This window comes from Schistocerca gregaria, chromosome 4, assembly GCF_023897955.1.
Source record: "Schistocerca gregaria isolate iqSchGreg1 chromosome 4, iqSchGreg1.2, whole genome shotgun sequence".
Taxonomy (NCBI): Eukaryota; Metazoa; Arthropoda; class Insecta; order Orthoptera; family Acrididae; genus Schistocerca; species Schistocerca gregaria.
In genome coordinates, this window is record NC_064923.1 from 350271452 (window position 1) to 350284429 (window position 12978).

At 43.9% G+C, this 12978-nt stretch overlaps 2 non-coding genes across 2 annotated transcripts; both read left to right on the forward strand.

Annotated features, from left to right (window-relative positions):
• Window positions 1–10505: 10505 nt before the first annotated feature.
• Trnas-cga (transfer RNA serine (anticodon CGA)) lies at window positions 10506–10580 on the forward strand. Its single transcript has one exon. It is a non-coding gene; the product is annotated as a tRNA-Ser (tRNA).
• Window positions 10581–10805: 225 nt separating this feature from the next.
• Window positions 10806–10880, forward strand: Trnas-cga (transfer RNA serine (anticodon CGA)). The gene has a single exon. It is a non-coding gene; the product is annotated as a tRNA-Ser (tRNA).
• Window positions 10881–12978: the final 2098 nt, after the last annotated feature.

A 12978-nucleotide genomic window follows, 5' to 3' on the forward strand; every position in this document is an offset into this window, starting at 1 on the left:
CGATTCCTACTACTATCACCAAGGAATGAAGATCTGATGATGATCTCTGTAGCAGATCTAAAACGCTCATCCACATGTTGTTGTTGTTGTTGTGGTGGTGGCGGTGGTGATCTTCAGTCCTGAGGCTGGTTTGATGCAGCTCTCCATGTTACCCTATCCTGTGCAAGTTTCTTCATCTCCCAGTACCTACTGCAGCCTACATCCTTCTCATTCTGCTTAGTGTATTTATCTCTTGGTCTCCCTCTACGATTTTTACCCTCCACGCCGCCCTCCAATGCTACATCTACATCTACATGACTACTCTGCAATTCACATTTAAGTGCTTGGCAGAGGGTTCACCGAACCACAATCATACTATCTCTCTACTATTCCACTCCCGAACAGCGAGCGGGAAAAACGAACACCTAAACCTTTCTGTTCGAGCTCTGATTTCTCTTATTTTATTTTGATGATCATTCCTACCTATGTAGGTTGGGCTCAACAAAATATTTTCGCATTCGGAAGAGAAAGTTGGTGACTGAAATTTCGTAAAAAGTTCTCGCCGCGACGAAAAACGTCTACGCTGTAATGACTTCCATCCCAACTCGTGTATCATATCTGCCACACTCTCTCCCCTATAACGCGATAATACAAAACGAGCTGCCCTTTTTTGCACCCTTTCGATGTCCTCCGGCAATCCCACCTGGTAAGGATCCCACACCGCGCAGCAATATTCTAACAGAGGACGAACGAGTGTAGTGTAAGCTGTCTCTTAAGTGTCCTGCCAATGAAACGAAACCTTTGGCTCGCCTTCCCGACAATATTATCTATGTGGTCCTTCCAACTGAAGTTGTTCGTAATTTTAACACCCAGGTACTTAGTTGAATTGACAGCCTTGAGAATTGTACTATTTATCGAGTAATCGAATTCCAACGGAGTTCTTTTGGAACTCATGTGGATCATCTCACACTTTTCGTTATTTAGCGTCAACTGCCACCTGACACACCATACAGCAATCTTTTCTAAATCGCTTTGCAGCTGATACTGGTCTTCGGATGACCTTACTAGACGGTAAATTACAGCATCATCTGCGAACAGTCTAAGAGAACTGCTCAGATTGTCACCCAGGTCATTTATATAGATCAGGAACAGTAGAGGTCCCAGGACGCTTCCCTGGGGAACACCTGATATCACTTCAGTTTTACTCGATGATTTGCCGTCTATTACTACGAACTGCGACCTTCCTGACAGGAAATCACGAATCCAGTCGCACAACTGAGACGATACCCCATAGCTCCGCAACTTGATTAGAAGTCGCTTGTGAGGAACGGTGTCAAAAGCTTTCCGGAAATCTAGAAATACGGAATCAACTTGAGATCCCCTGTCGATAGTGGCCATTACTTCGTGCGAATAAAGAGCTAGCTGGGTTGCACAAGAGCGATGTTTTCTGAAGCCCTTGATGCTTCAGAACATGTCCTACCAACCGGTCCCTTCTTCTCGTCAAGGTGTGTCACAAACTCCTCATCTCCCCAATTCTATTCAATACCTCCTCATTAGTTATGTGATCTATCCATCTAAACTTCAGCATTCTTCTGTTGCACCACATTTCGAAAGCTTCTATTCCCTTCCTGTCCAAACTATTTAACGTCCATGTTTCACTTCCATACGTGGCTACACTCCATACAAATGCTTTCAGAAACGACTTCCTGACACTTAAATCTGTACTCGATGTTAACAAATTTCTCTTCTTCAGAAATGCTTTTCTTGCCATTGCCATTTATATCTTCTCTACTTCGACCATCATCAGTTATTTTTCTCCCCAAATAGCAAAACTCCTTACTACTTTAAGTGTCTCATTTCCTAATCTAATTCCCTCAGCATCACCCTACTTAATTCGACTACATTCCATTATACTCGTTTTTCTTTTGTTGTTTTTCATCTTATATCCTCCTTTCAAGACACTATCACTTCTGTTCAACTGCTCTTCCAAGGACTTTGCTGTCTCTGACAGAATTACAATGTCATCGGCGAACCTCAAAGTTTCTATTTCTTCTCCATGGATTTTAATACCTACTCCGAATTTTTTTTGTTTCCTTTACTGCTTGCTCAATATACAGATTGAATAACATCGGGGAGAGGCTACAACCCTGTCTCACTCCCTTCCCAACCACCGCTTCCCTTTCATGCCCCTCGACTCTTATAACTGCCATCTAGTTTCTGTACAAATTGCATCGACATATAAAAAGTAAAAACTTATAAGCGACCACGACTGTTTACTAAATACATTATATTGTAAGGCACAATTTTCCAGGAAGGATGAAGGCAGAGCAGCGACCAGACGGCGTCTGCGTCGTGTTGCGAAATGGCGCGAAGCGCAAGTGGGACCGAGTCCCTGCCGCTGGCAGTCTTATATAGCTGCGGCAGAGGCACTGATCCTCTAGAGGTGTGCATCATTGGGTCCTCCACTGTTGTCGTCTCATAAAAACTTGCAGTTCCGTTACCAACGTACCGACGAACATTGGGGTCGTATTGCTACGTGATATCACATTTGATATTTCTGCAAACAGGCCAGTTTCATGACCGAAGGCATGTGACGTGGTAAAACGATCCTACACGGGTAAGCGAACAATGTCTCTATTTGTGTGGGACCACTGAAGTACTGTGGGGCATTGTGAATGATACTACACAGGGTGGTCAGAAACATTCTGAAAAATGGGGGGGGGGGGGGGGGGTGTAGTGTGCAGGGTAAGTACTGCTGAGGTACAATTAAAAAGAAATAAATTCGACACGTTGCGTCATTTTCAGGCTAATTATCACTAGAGTTAGCCGATCAGGCCGTTGTGAACGCAAATTCAAGCACGTTTCCAGATACAGTTAATTGTTCTCATAGCATGGATGACAGCACACGAAGCTGCTCGTCTTTGGTTCGGTTTTAATCCTTACTACCGTCCCATGTTCAATTTTTGTATCGCTCTCCTGTTCAGTTTTAGGAAACCAAACGAAGAACACGATTGTCGACACCGTCTCTGGCGGGCGGCCTGAATCTGCGAGTGCAGTGACCTGCTTGACTAACTCCAGTGAAAATTAGCTACGGACGCCCTGTATATAATGTAGACGAAAAAATGGTTCAAATGGCTCTAAACACTATGGGACTTAACATCTGAAGTCATTAGTCCCCTAGACGTAGAACTACTTAAACCTAACTAACCTAAGGACATCACACACATCTATGCCCGAGGCAGGATTCGAACCTGCGACCGTAGCAGTCGCGCGGTTCCAGACTGAAGCGTCTAGAACCGCTCGGCCACAACGGCCGTTTATAATGTAGACGGCATTACTTCTATTGTTGAAATGGCAATCATTTGAATATCCTAGCGTCTACATCTACAAATATACATCTCCAGCCACCATACGCTCCGTGGCGGAGGGTATCTTATACCACTGCTAGTGATCCCGTTTACTCTTCCAGTCGCAAATGGAGCGAGGTAAAACCGCCAACCGTCTGTCTACATGTTTCTGTAAGAGCACTGATTTGTTTTGTCTTCCCGGTTTTTACGCGACGGGGCACTAAATTCTTTCTGCAGTCTCTCATAATGGCAGGTTCTCGAAACTTTCTCAATTCTGAATGTCGATTTTTCCCACTGCATACTGCTGATGATATCTTCTTCCATCGGGGTGGCTACATTGAAATTCGGAGAATTCTTCGCCAGGATATGATGAGAGTGACATGCATCAGAGTATCGCACAATTTCATCACTGCTATCCGAATGGAAGCCCGAAAAGCTTTCTCGACTGTGTTTCTTGAAAAGAACGTCTTTTTCCCTCCAGGGATTCCCGTTTGAGATCGTGCAGCATTTCCGTAACACTTGTGTGCTTGGTATGCCAAACACTAGTGTAGTACTCAAGTAATGGCCGCAAAAGTTCAACAGATGGTCTTGTTTATAGATGAGCTACCCTTTCTAGAATCATCTCAATGCACAGAAGTCCACCAGTCGCCTCTACTACAGTCAATCCCTCTTGCTCGTTACATTTCATGTCGTTTTATTCCTAGATGTGTAACCGACAGGACTGTGTCAAACAGCACAACACTAAACTGGATTCGACCACTACACCATTGTTTTCTTCACTCATCTGCGTTAAATTTCGTTTTTCCACAATCAGACCAGGCAGCTATTCTTCACACCATATAGAATATTACAATTCACGCCAATTTCACCTTCACTGCATGCCGCGTCCGTGATGTAATTTTAATGGTTCAAAGTATAAAAACAATAACAATTTAAACAACATCTATGTAGGTTATGGATAAAGTAGTCACGTTTACAAAGCAGACAGGTTAGATTTCCGCTATTTCATCTCTCTGGGAGAATATCATTGGTTTGAATCCTCCTACTTTTTAGAAAATGGGCCTGCGTCTTTTACTTATTGGGCTGCCAGACAGAGCATAGCCAGTAAGCTGATGACGTGACGTTAAGCAGTACTGATGGCCATCACCCAACGGAGAGCACGCAGCCAGAGCGGCGGAACGCTTTTACAGGAGATGTAGATAACGCGACACCGGGAATCAGATAGCGCGTCGTGGCGTCAGCCATTGCTGCCGTATCAGCAATATGCAGAACTGTTGCATGCCACTACAAGGACCCTACTACTCCGGTAAAACTCGCATAGCAATACTTTATACACTGCCTGACAAAGAAATGACGCACCCAGAAGATACGATTGGATGTCAGTATAACTTCGTACACACACGTTCCATCGGCAGGTATGTAAATGAATATAGTTGCAGTTCCCTATAACAAGTAGAAGGGCCACCAAAGTACATTAGTGTTGTTAGTGTTAAGCGTTATTAGTAACAACCTTAGAGACACAGTAATCACTGTGATGACATGCAGAAGCTGCGTACTTGTGTGAGACAGCGTTATCAGTACCAGATATATTTTCAAAGGAACCTCACTCTCTGTCCTTATTTGGCCGGATGGTGGAATCACGTAAAATCTAGATTTTTGGGGCATTCAGATGCAACAGTGGCCCAATGCTGGACTGGAAGGAAACGTGAGGGCACACGTACTTTGGTCGATCACGTCTGACCATCACAATGAAGGACAGCCGTATTTCCTAGAACCACATCACAATCCCTACATATCTGCACCTGCCATCTGATAAGAAGTCTCTCTGCACCATTCTCTATCATCCTACATCATTGGTCGGTGACTAGCAGTAGCCAGACTAGGGAACTACCCTCGTATGTGTAGCCTCAAAATAAACAGCTGCATTTGTAGTGGCACTAACTGCCAAAGAATGGTATCACATTGTGCTCAGGGATGAATCGCAGTTGTGTACTGCCCCGGATCATCATCATCAGTGGCGACCTTGGGAGATGAGCTCTTCTTCCAATAGTCACGGCTGGTAGTGACTGAGAGAATTCTTACAGTCTAACAGTAGGTCACAGACATCCCACATCCTCATGTGATACCTCTCACGCGACAGTATTGTGGTGCCATTTTGCAAAAGGCTAATGCTGGCAAGAAGAAGGTACAGGACGATAGGACATCTGTTACGACATCAGGGAGTAACTTCAATGGTACCAGAGGAAGTTGTAGAGGCTAAAAACTGTACAGGATGACAGAGACTGGCATACATCCAGTAAGTAATCGAGGACGCAAGTTTCAAGTGCTGCTCTGAAATGAAAAGGTTACACAGGAGAGGAATTCGTGGTGGGTCGCATCAAGCCAATCGGAAGACTGATAACTCAAAGAAAAAAAATGCTCGTCCATATATGTCACATGTCTCAACTCTCTGCGTGATGTTGAGACACTCCTGTGGCCACCACATTCACCAGACATCAACTCCACCCCAGGGCCTGTATCCAGGATATCAAGCACTACAACAGTTTTCGGCTGTTACCTCAGGAAGGGATACAGCTGACTTTATGAAATCCTTCCCAACTGAATAAGTGCGTACATCCAGGTCACAAGGGGTACGAAGTCATACTGATAAGTGGGCTCATAGCGTCAAGTAAATTTGACTCATTAGTTTTGTAATCAGGAAATAAAATTACATACCCTCTCGACCCATGAAGTTTCATTTCTTTACCTCTTTTCTCAGGCGCTTCTCCTTTTTTGGCAGACAGTGTAAATTGAACATACAAGTCTTCCCAACTGTCCACCACTTTCTTCTATCTACTTCGTCAGTAATAACCAGTTTCGTCAGTTACGCGTGTAACAGAATAATTTTCATCGAAAATTTTACCTTCTCTTACTTCCTTAACAAATCAGTGCTGAATGCCTGTTGTGCCGTGGTGGCTCGGTCTGGTCGATGTTCGATTGCGAGACTTGATCTTTGCCCACTTTCCGTGACCGGTGTCCGGGTGGCGCCTACGGCGAGAGAGTCCTGCTGTGGCGTGTGCAGAGTGGCGATGGGTGGCGCTCTTGTGTCTGGAGTTGCTCAGCAAGTGATTGGTCGTTTGGGAGGCGTGCTAGAGTCTGATGTTGTTGTTGTCTCCCTGGAAAGTGGCCGTGCTTAAGAACGGGTGGTGCTGGGCCTCCCTGAGGACGGAAAAATCATCTTCTCGTTGCTTTACGATGCGGCTGAGGCTTAAAGGTGGAGTTTTCATTTCGTACCTTTAATGGCCATGAGAGTCTGCTGTCTGATGAGGTGTAATTAACTTCTCCTGAATGGTCTGTAGTCATAAGAGTAGGGTTTTGGAGCATATACTGTATTCAAACATTATGAATCACTCGAAGGGAACGATCTATTGATACGTAATCAGCATGGTTTCAGAAAACATCGTTCTTGTGCAACGCAGCTAGTTCTTTATTCGCACGAAGTAATGGCAGCTATCGATAGGGGACCTCAGGTTGATTCCGTATTTCTAGATTTCAGGAAAGCTTTCGACACCGTTCCTCACAAGCGACTTCTAATCAAGCTGCGGGCCTATGGGGTATTGTCTCAGTTGTACGACTGGATTCGTGATTTCCTGACTGGAAGGTCGCATTTCGTAGTAATAGACGGCAAATCATCGAGTAAAACTGAAGTGATATCAGATGTTCCCCAGGGAAGCGTCCTGGGACCTCTTCTGTTCCTGATCTATATAAATGACCTGGGTGACAATCTCAGCAGTTCTCTTAGGTTGTTCGCAGATGATGCTGTAATTTACCGTCTAGTAAGGTCATCCGAAGACCATTATCAGTTGCAAAGCGATTTAGAAAAGATTGCTGTATGCTGTGGCAGGTAGAAGTTGGCGCTAAATAACGAAAAGTATGGGGTGATCCACATGAGTTCCCAAAGATATCCCTTGGAATTCGATTACTCGATAAATAGTACAATTCTCAAGGCTGTCAATTCAACTAAGTACCTGGGTGTTAAAAATACTAACAACTTCAGTTGGGAAGACCACATAGATAATATTGTGGGAAAGGCGAGCCAAAGGTTTCGTTTCGTTGGCAGGACATTTAGAATATGCATTAAGTCCACTAAAGAGACGGCTTATACTACACTCGTTCGTCTTCTGTTAGAATATTGCTGCGCGGTGTGGGATCCTTAACAGGTGGGATTGACGGAGGACATCGAAAGGGTGCAAAAAAGGGCAGCTCGTTTTGTATTATCGCGTTATAGGGGAGAGAGTGTGGCAGATATGATACGCGAGTTAGCATGGAAGTCATTAAAGCAAAGACGTTTTTCGTTGCGGCGAGATCTATTCACGAAATTTCAGTCACCAACTTTCTCTTCCGAATCCGAAAATATTTTGTTGGGCTCAGCCTACATAGGTAGAAATGATCATCAAAATAAAATAAGAGAAATCAGAGCTCGAACAGAAAGGTTTAGGTGTACGTTTTTCCCGCGCGCTGTCCGGGAGTGGAATGGTAGAGAGATAGTATGATTGTGGTTCGATGAACCCACTGCCAAGCACTTAAATGTGAATTGCAGAGTAATCATGTAGTTGTATATGTAGAGTTGCCGTGTGGTGTGTTCACGCAAATATGAACAAGATACTATAATTCTTGGATTCTCAAATGAGATGTTAAACCTTTTGTTTAGTATTAATCACATCCCGAATTTAGTTAAGAAAAAGATATTGTTTTAAACTGTTGTAGTTTTTGTCAAGCCTTGGCCCCAGAGATGTATATTGTTACTTCATGTGTGGATTACAGTGGTTGTGTACTCGTCGATTGGGAGGCGCAAACTGGTTACATACGGCAAAATGCAAATAGCGGTTAAAGTTTTCGGTGACGGATGTTTTCTCGTCTTGTTGCGGCACTTCAGGAAACAAGAAGTTTCAACCCACGACAACACAATCGTCGTAGCACTCTCACAGACAAAGTTGCGGAAGTTACTGTTCTCGCTTTCGTTGCCATGAATCGATATGTGAGCACACGATAGCTTGAACATGAGATTGGCATTCCTGAAACCTGTGTACATAGTATTCTTATACGTCACCGGTTCAATCCTTACCATGTGCACATACATCAAGAATTGCATGGGAATGATTTTCAGAATCGTGTACAGATCTATCAGTGGGCACAACAGTAAATACTCGCCAACCCGAACTTCTTCTCCAATGTTCTATTTACCAATGAATGTTTCTTCTCAAAACAAAGGACAGGTAAAAGCAAGGAACATGCATTATTGGTCCAGCAACAACCCACGATGGATTAGACAGGTGGAACATCAGCCTCAATGGAGAGTTAAGTTCTGGTGTGGGATGCTTGGTACTACATTTCTGGCCCGTATTCCATCAACGGTAGTCTAAACGACTCTCTTCTGGATGAATTGTCGCGAAGAACCAGAATGTTTATATGGTGTCAACACGATGGATGTCCAGCACATAATGCCTTGCGTGCACGTCGTGTTCTGAACCGAAAGTATCCTGTGAGATGGATTGGTCGAGGAGGAACAGTTACTTGGCCTGATGGGTCTCCTAATTTAAATCCTCTGGACTTTTTGTCGTTTGGGATGTATTGAAGACGTTGTCTATCGCGATATTCCAACAACTTCAGAGAACATGCAGAAACATATAGTGCTTGCCTGTAATTCTCTTCAGCAGGCAACAATGGAAGCAGTAAACAATTCTTTCTTTCATCGAGTGCACCAGTGTATCGGTGTCCAGGGTCACCACTATGACCACCTTTGAATGTTCTACTCCTGGAAATAGTACAGGAGAGTCAAAGTCAATTTTGTGTTATGATTTTACTTGGGTTTCATTTGTATTCTGACAACTCCAGCAAGTTGACGAGTCTGTGATCCCGGGCTCAAAGTCAAAGTTGTGTAATGTAACTAGTAACGTTCTGTTTCAGTGAATGGTACACTGCGACATAATTCTGAATAGGCCTTTAGGAGAGGAAATGAATTACCGAATAAAAAATACAGCGTACCATTTAAAAAAAGTCATACCGCTGTACATATCTTTGCAAAAAACACAGCTACAACGAAAGTAATCGTGCTTATTGATGTCTACCGGATGGCTAAAGAACATATGCTGGAAACATTTTGTAATTTGTATCTGGAAAAACAGTTATTTTGGTAGTCAATATACGTGGGAAACCCTGTATACTGTGCTGGAATGCTGAGTAAAACCAACCTGCTTTAAGAAAAAAAAGTGTTGCGTTACTTATTGAATGCCCCTCGTATTTAAAAATCTTAATGTATCAATCACTTTGCAAATTTTCTACCATCATGAAGAAGCGTGGTCAACGGCCTTGCTGCAGTGGATACACAGGTTCCCGTCAGATCACCGAAGTTAAGCGCTGTCGGGCGTGGCTGGCATTTGGCTGGGTGACCATGAGGACCGTCATGCGCTGTTGCCATTTTTCGGGGTGCACTCAGTCTCTTGATGCCAACTGAGGAGTTACTCGACCAAATAGTAGCGGCTCCGGTCACAGGAAACCATCATAACGACCGGGAGAGCGATGTGCTGTCAACACGCCCCTCCTATCTGCATCCTCAGCTGAGGATGACACGGCGGTCGGATGGTCCCGATGGGCCACTTGTGGCCTGAAGACGGAGTGCTTGAAGAAGGGTAATGAATAAAATAAATGGTATCTCTGTAACCTGATAGCTGAATGAAGCAATAGCGTAGCAGTTCACAGAGTGAGCTACTCGAAAGCTTTGTGGACTGTGTATAAGAGAGAAATTTTTGCACTTTGATGTTCAAGGAGTCAGTCTGAAATACTTTATGTCAACTACCTTCTGGTTGAAAGAAAAGAACGAGTGGGTTTATGTGGAACATAATGTTAGTGAAACTTCCTGGCAGATTAAAACTGTGTGCCCGACCGAGACTCGAACTCGGGACCTTTGCCTTTCGCGGGCAAGTGCTCTACCAGGAAGTCTCATATCAGCGCACACTCCGCTGCAGAGTGAAAATCTCATTCTGGAAACATCCCCCAGGCTGTGGCTAAGCCATGTCTCCACAGTATCCTTTCTTTCAGGAGTGCTAGTTCTGCATGTTTCGCAGAAGAGCTTCTGTAAAGTTTGGAAGATAGGAGACGGATACTGGCAGAAGTAAAGCTGTGAGTACCGGGCGTGAGTCGTGCTTCGGTAGCTCAGTTGGTAGAGCACTTGCCCGCGAAAGGCAAAGGTCCCGAGTTCGAGTCTCGGTCGGGCACACAGTTTTAATCTGCCAGGAAGTTTCATATCACCGCACACTCTGCTGCAGAGTGAAAATCTCATTCTGGAAACATCCCCCAGGCTGTGGCTAAGTCATGTCTCCACAGTATCCTTTCTTTCAGGAGTGCTAGTTCTGCATGTTTCGCAGAAGAGCTTCTGTAAAGTTTGGAAGGTAGGAGACGGATACTGGCAGAAGTAAAGCTGTGAATACCGGGCGTGAGTCGTGCTTCGGTAGCTCAGTTGGTAGAGCACTTGCCCGCGAAAGGCAAAGGTCCCGAGTTCGAGTCTCGGTCGGGCACACAGTTTTAATCTGCCAGGAAGTTTCATATCAGCGCACACTCCACTGCAGAGTGAAAATCTCATTCTGGATAATGTTACTGTTTGAACTCTAGTAACAATCACGGAAAACTTAAATCTGGATGGTCGATTACGAGTCCAGTGTGCTATCTCTCTTGGTTCCTCTTATCTTCTACAGTTAGTTCTGCGTAGCTGTTCCTTTTAGGGTTCCTCTGGAAAATGGTGAAGATTAATAGTAGTAGACTTCAGATACTACAGTGAGTTGAATGTTTGTCTTAGTGTTTCAGTGTGGTCTCTTGTAAAGTTAATCACGGGCTTAAACGAATTATGTTTTAAATGGAGCCCACTTGTATGTTTTATCTGGATCGTAAAAGATATTTTTATCTAAGTAACATATGGATGTGTTTTAGAGTGAGTTCTGTTATATGTTATTGTTGCCCTTTTGATTTAAGAATTATAACATTTCTGTTTGGACGAAATATTGTTTCATTTCTGGCATCAGCAGTTTCTTAAAATCATATTCTGCGTTATTAAGCGCCAAGATTTCCATCGTTTTATAGATTTTCATGCTTTAATCTATTGTTTAATAAAAAAGGTATACACTCTCGCAGAATCCCCGGCCAAACTGCTCTCAACCCGAAACCTACACTACATAGGGTAGTTTAAGATTTTTTGAATGAGTTCTAGGAAAATGCAACATAGCTGTTAATAAAATATCATACAAGACGCTTCTGCGACCAATTCTATACCTGTACAAGACTATCGAAGAGGTTGACCGTAGTCACGGAAGACTATGATGTCTGTTTGCCGTTACCGACATGCCAACATGGTTGCGATAGCAACAGCTTTGCACTTCAGTATTGGATGCATTATATGTTTTCCGTTAAACTGCAGTAGGGATTGCACGTAGACAAGACTGTCGAAGTGGCTGACGTTAGTCACGGAAGGCTATGATGTTGTCGGTTTGCCGTCACCCCCATTACAACATGGCGGCTACAGGAACAGCGCTGCAGTTCAATTCAGAATTCCAACTTACGTTAACCTACAGTAGGGAGTTCTCCTTATAGCATCACAATAGCCTTAAAACTCTGCTACTCGCATTTTTACTAGCTGCAGACACTCTTTAGCTGCCAAAAAAAGGAACCAAAGTATTTGATGGTAACGACTCACAACAGTTAAATCAGAGGCCGTAACTGTCATTTACAGAGCGATACGACAACAGCGAACAAAACAGCTAGCGGCCCCTGATCGAATTTTGCAATGGTAGCTCTTCTACAGACAACTAGCTGTCAGTCACTTTGTTTTTCTGATTCGGGTATAGATTATTGTTGCAGAGTTTCGAATCCACATTAAGTAGTCCAGCTAACAGATGCTTTTCTAGGATCATAACAAGTCGGTGTAGCCATGCCAAAGTATAACAGAAAAGTTCGGAGAACTCAAGAGGGAGTCCTTGGGTCAAACACGACGTAATTCTCGCGAAACTCCGTTGGGTAAATGTAAGGAACCTGTGTTTGAAAATGACTGTGTGACGACTATGCTGCCAGTATCGTATATACCGCCTAGAGACCATAAGAATAAGAGGGACTGGGCTACGTACAGAAGGATACAGACAGTGGTTTTCTCAATAGGACAGAAATTTGATAATATTGGTATGATGCACCCTCCGCTATGCATTGTACAACGGCTTGGGCGTGGATACAGTTGCCTTTTCCCCTTCTTTAACATCGCTGCTGGTAGGAAACATTATCTTTCCGTATGCATATTTCATATGGTTTTGATCTTTACCACTCTATGGCACTGTTTACTTTAAACCTCATGCCAGTAGCAACTTTCTTGGCACGATATGGCAAGAACTCAAATACAGAGAGCGGGAAACTATTGTTGGGAGTGACTGCTTGTTACGATCCACATTGTAATCAATTGATGATAAAACAGCCTAACATACGAGAGTTTCACACTGTTTTTACAGTCAAATAATGTTCTGATCCCCCCATGAACCATGGACCTTGCCGTTGGTGGGGGCGCTTGAGTGCCTCAGCGATACAGATAGCCGTGCAACCACAACGGATGGGTATCTGTTGAGAGGCCAGACAAACGCTT